The following is a 6,231-nucleotide window of genomic DNA, read 5'->3' on the forward strand; positions in this document are numbered from 1 at the left end:
GAAAACCTCCAAAACTGTTTCAGGTTTTCTGCCATGATTACAGTCAAGGAAAGTCTGAAGGAGCTAAATATAAAACAAAGTAAACAAAATAAAAGGAGGGCTTTGGTCCTATTTTGGCATTGTCTTTCTTTGGGAATGCCAAAGAATGCTCAAACTACTGCATAATTGCACTCATCTCACACGTTAGTAAAGTAATGCTCAAAATTCTCCAAGCCAGGCTTCAGCAATACGTGAACCATGAACTTCCAGATGTGCAAGCTGGTTTTAGAAAAGGCAGAGGAACCAGAGATCAAATTGCCAACATCCACTGGATCATCAAAAAAGCAAGAGAGTTCTAGAAAAACATCTATTTCTGCTTTATTAAGCCAAAATCTTTGACTGTGTGGATCACAATAAACTGTGGAAAATTCTGAAAGAGATGGGAATACCAGACCATCTTACCTGCCTCTTGAGAAACCTGTATGCAGGTCAGGAAGCAACAGTTAGAACTGGACATGGAACAACAGACTGGTTCCAAATAGGAAAAGGAGTACATCAAGGCTGTTAATTGTCACCCTGCTTAGTTAACTATACGCAGAGTGCATCATGAGAAACACTGGGCTGGAGGAAGCACAAGATGGAATCAAGATTGCAGGGAGAAATATCAATAACCTCAGATACGCAGATGACACCACCCTTATGGCAGAAAATGAAGAACTAAAGAGCTTCTTGATGAAAGTGAAAGAGGAGAGTGAAAAAGTTGGCTTCAAGCTCAACATTCAGAAAACTAAGATCATGGCAACTGGTCCCATCACTTCATGGCAAATAGATGGGCAAACAGTGGAAACAGTGGCTGACTTTATCTTTCTGGGCTCCAAAATCACTGCAGATGGGGATTGCAGCCATGGAATTAAAAGACACTTACTCCTTGGAAGGAAAGTTATGACCAACCTAGACAGCGTATTAAAAAGCAGAGACATCACTCTGTCAACAAATGTCCATCTAGTCAAGGCTATGGTTTTTCCAGTAGTCATGTATGGATGTGAGAGATGGACTGTGAAGAAAGCTGAGTGTCGAAGAACTGATGCTTTTGAACTGTGGTGTTGGAGAAGACTCGAGAGTCCCTTGGACTGCAAGGAGATCCAATCAGTCCATCCTAAATGAGACCAGTCCTGGGTGTTCACTGGAAGGACTGATGCTAAAGCTGAAACTCTAATACTTTGGCCACCTGATGTGAAGAGCTGCCTCATTTGAAAAGACCCTGATGCTGGGAAAGATCGAGGGCAGGAGAAGGGGATGACAGAGGATGAGATGGTTGGATGGCATCACCGACTCAACGGACATGGGTTTGGGTGGACTCCGGGTGTTGGTGATAGACAGGGAGGCCTGGCGTGCTACGGTTCATGGGGTCACAAAGAGTCAGAGATAACTGAGCAACTGAACTGAACTGAACTGAACTTTGTTCTATTTTTAAAACTCTAATTAATCTGAAGTAATCTGTAATTGTGGGGGCAGAAGTTGAGTTTGTTCAGAGAATACAAAGCAGGTAAAGCAAATGAAGATTTTTGGGTGGCTAGTTTGTGGTCACATATCAGCAGATTGCAGTGCAGTAAACAGAAGATAAAGCTTTGACCCGTACTCTTAAGAAACTTTCAACCCATTAGGATAGATCAGATTGTGGAAGTTTAGACAAAGGACAAAAGTTTAGGAAAAGTCACCCAAAAAGTTTCATGGAACTTTAAAGAATGGGCAGTATTTGCAGACAGAGGAAAAAGGCCAGAAAGGCCAGATGAGAAAAATGGCATGATGATTCTTTAGGGTGGTGGTGAACCAGGCATATTCAGATAGGTGGAAGGGATCAATCTGACAAGTGGAGACCATCATGCTAAATTCCATAATATGAGAAGCCGACATCACTGAGCCACCAGACAGAAAGGGCAGACAAAGGTAGATGAAGATTTATAGGATGTTTGAAAGCATCTGGAAGTAGGGTGGATTTACATGTAAACTGGAAGTTGAGCATCCTACTTTAACCACTGGCATGTGAATAATGAGACTCCCCCCTGCCCACTGCAATGATGTTTTGAAGTACAATCCTGAAGTTTCTACTTCCATTCAGTATTTTTTTCTACAAATATTTGTCAAGCCAAATAAAATTTTTATTAAATATCTACATAGAAAGGCTCATCACCAAATAAACCAGTCCAATATCTTTCCTCCAGGCAGCCAGCCCCATATCACCATCCTGAGATGTCCAGGAATATGCTGATCTAATCCTACCAGCAACTTGTTGCTTCTTTCTCAGAGCCTGGCCACTGATCCTACTGTCAAATGTGAGGCTTCAGTTCACAGCTGAAATGATATCCTTTGACTTTCCAATGATATCCTTTCTCTTTTCATCACTCTGCCCTCACCTCAATAAACCTTCAACATGAAGTAAGGAGACTGTTCCCTCTCATCATCCCAGGGCTACACAATCAAGGGTGTCTAAATTGGACTGGAATTTTTAGTCATTCATTAGAGCAACTTGGCTTCAAGTCTGACATCACTTGGCTGATTTGGGACATTTTTTGACCAACTGTCAATTCATCAACTTCAACCCACTTTCCCCCTCACCAGTGGAAAAAGGTAGGAGAGCAGTCTACTTTCCAACTGTAATTTTTGCCAACATTGTGACTCTGGAAGACTTGTTGACTCCTCAACCCACAATCACCTATGTCTATCCCAGAATATCAGTAACATTTAATCTCAGAGATAAAAGCCTATATATTTGATCTCTCCTCTCTGCTTCTTCTTAATCACCAAACTCTTCGTGTAAATTTACCCACCCTTTTCTGGATGCCCTTCAGTTGCCACCTCTCAATAGTTCCATAAAAATTTTAAATCCAATTTCACAAGATGCTTGTCATGGTGAGGAAAAGATAAATATTTCAATTAGTAGCTAGAGATGAGGAGGGCAAGAGAAAAGAGAGACAGACACAGAGATTATTAAGTCTTAAGTGTTTTGTTCTTATTACATTGATTCCTTTCTATTATTTAACTGTGCTTCAACAAGTACAATTTAAGACTAAATGCAACTAATTTGGTGACTATAAAAAGAGTCTAAAGTTGACTGCAGCAATAACATGTTGAATAAAAATATGCATCGCAGCTTCTTAAAAAAAAAAAAACAGGCATTTACCTCTCAAGTGTTCCCAAACGGATGTTTGAAGAGATCTGACGTATTTACTTTTAAAGTAGTTTATTGCTCAAGCTTAGTAGGTGGATATTTTCAATTATGATAAAGCATTACAAAACATTAGGTACTTCTCTGCTAATCTTCTCAAGGTACTGACAAATTAAGAAGCACAATGTAAATATATTTTCCTAGATTAGAATAAAAATAAAGAATGCAATTCAAAGAGTGATTAAAAATTGGCAAATCTTAGAACCATAAAACTCTCTGCTCAAAATCCAAAATAATGATTAAAATGAAAATCTAGAATGAGCATAATAGTCTACAAGTCACCCAAGATTTTATCTATTCTAAGACATCTAAATGGCTAAACTTAACATTAAAATAATAAGCGAATGAATACTGAGAAAGCAACAGGAACATTTAGACTATTTTTGTCCCTTCAGTACAAATTGAATTTAGCTGTGGAAGAAGCATCTCAACTGTTTCCAGCCTCTGAGAACATGTTGGTCCACTTAATAGAACATCCTGGTGCATTGTTTGCTTTTCAATAGCAAACAAGATAGAGTGATTGATCGAGTCACTCATAGGTATTCATCCAATCAACAAATATTTGCTGAAGGATTATCATGTCAGACACCAGGAGAGAGGATTTTCCCACATCACTTAATTGAAATTCAACAAGTATTCTCATGTTATAATGAGGATTAAATGAATTAGTATTTGTACAGTGTTTAAAACAGTGTGTGGCACATAGCAAGTGCTATATAAATGTTTATTAAATAAATTATGTTGAGGAGTCGATTGTAATATGATCTTGGCACAAAGTTTTGGTTGTTCCATTTCTTCTTTCTCAAATGTTTCTATGTGCACAAGAGATAATGGGAAAACCCTGAAATTCCAACCTGGAAGCACCTGGTGCATGTTCATGAAACATCCAAGGCAATATCTGCCCATAAAAAAATCACCTGATAGAAAAGTTCCCTGCAGAAACAAAAACTCTGTAAGACTAGCATAACAAGTTTACCTTGCCTTTAAACATTTGTTTAGCAGATATTTACAAAACACTAAATAAAAGTTCTGCTACCGCTGCTGCTGCTGCTGCTAAGTTGCTTCAGTCGTGTCCAACTCTGTGCGACCCCAGAGACAGCAGCCCACCAGGCTCCCCCGTCCCTAGGATTCTCCAGGCACACTGGAGAGGGTTGACATTGCCTTCTCCAATGCATGAAAGTGAAAAGTGAAAGTTAAGTTGCTCAGTCATGTCCGACTCTCGCGACCCCATGAACTGCAGCCCACGAGGCTCCTCCGTCCATGGGAGTTTCCAGGCAAGAGTACTGGAGTGGGTTGCCATTGCCTTCTCCAAAATAAAAGGTTCTAATTGTCATTTAATTTTCATAATAACCCTATGATACTGTCATTACCCTGCTTTACAGATAAGAAAACTGAGGTGCAGAGAGGCTGAGTACCTTGCCCAGTAGTAAGAGGTGCAGCCCAAATTCATACCCAGAGAGTCTGATTCCAGAGTCCAAGTTCCTAAACACTAAGTTAAAATGTGGGTATAGAAGGGGGCCAATATTTATTAATATAAAGATCCTTACTGACTCTGTCTCCCCAAGTCAAAATTGTTCTGCCTATATTGGTTTACTTGTCATGTACTCCATACTGGGAAAGAAAATCAGCACAGATTTACCTTATATAAAGAGACACATTGAAGGGCACTTTGAAATATGTACCCCCTAAACCATACAGAAAGTCAAAAAGGAGAACTGAGGTGCCAAATGAGAGTCCAGGGCTTAAGTGTCTTAAACTTCACGCGGTCATTTTATTAACTAACCACTTTTGGCCTTCAAATGTGCTTTGCAAGAACAGCTGGAATCCATCAAGTATTGTCAAAGAACAGAGTAGGCATATATCCTCCTCAACTCATCAGAGGAAATTTCAACCTCTTTGCCCTCATCCTAGCCACTGCCCACCCCGCACTCCCCCACCCCCACGCTCAGTTAATCCACTACAAATGAGGGTATGTATGCAAACTGTGGATCACAAAAGGCAGCAAGTACCAGTAACAGGAAGCATCTTTTCCATACGAGACAAATCACAATTGTGGAAGATGTTTGAAAGTTGTCTTGATGTTAGAAATCCTGCCTAAGAGAATAGAGCAAAGGAAACAGACTTTTCTCAAATAGCCAAAGACAAAGATGAATTTTAAAGTGAGACAATGTATCCCCCTTTCCTGAAGACCAAAGAGACATTTCAGCAATTTACCAAGAAGAATTAAAGCTGGAAACCAGCCAAAAATTTCTCTGACTCAAAGATCAGGAAAGACCCATCCCAGTTCTTTTTAAGAACAGTAAAGTTGGCTTCTCCGTTCTTCCCACAGTTTAACTCTGATGAGTGAAACAAGAAAGAGTTCAACAGAATGCAGAGCCTTTTTAGAATGTTTGCAGCCACAGACCCTGCCAACTGCTGCTTTCTCGTTACTTGAGCACATTCCGGACCACTGAAGCTGGGCTGTCAGCTCCTGCTCGGTCGATGATGATTCAATAAACAGAGAGACTTCAATATGTTTTCTGCCCAAAATGTTCAAAACAGACATAGAGGCTTCACAGTCCGCATGCCTGAGCCTCCCACAGCTGCTCAGCCTAACCAGTTACTCTATCAGTCATGATTATGTGGTGCCCCCCTCTGGCCTCAAGGCAGCAATTTAATTTAGCTCCTCTAAGATACTGAAAAGAATTCCTAAACCAAAGTCCAGGACAAAATCACAAACTTGTTTTGTCTGCACTTATAATTATTCCAATTTTCCAAAGCAAAGGAAAATTTGGTAAGGCTGCTTACTTTTAAACTCACAGTATAGTCAAGATGATAAAATTTAGCTTTATGTATTGATAAATATGCCCCAAGGAGACAGACAACTCTCAGTTTTTCACAGTTAAGATAACCAGGCCATCTGGGCTCTGCTCAGAAGATTAAGGCAATTTATTTAGCAGAAATCATTCCATAAAACTCAAATAGCCTTAGAACACTGTGCAGTTAGAATCTATTAAAAAAAAAAAAAAACCTCAGATTAAATAATA

This window comes from Budorcas taxicolor, chromosome 1, assembly GCF_023091745.1.
Source record: "Budorcas taxicolor isolate Tak-1 chromosome 1, Takin1.1, whole genome shotgun sequence".
NCBI classification, from domain to species: domain Eukaryota; kingdom Metazoa; phylum Chordata; class Mammalia; order Artiodactyla; family Bovidae; genus Budorcas; species Budorcas taxicolor.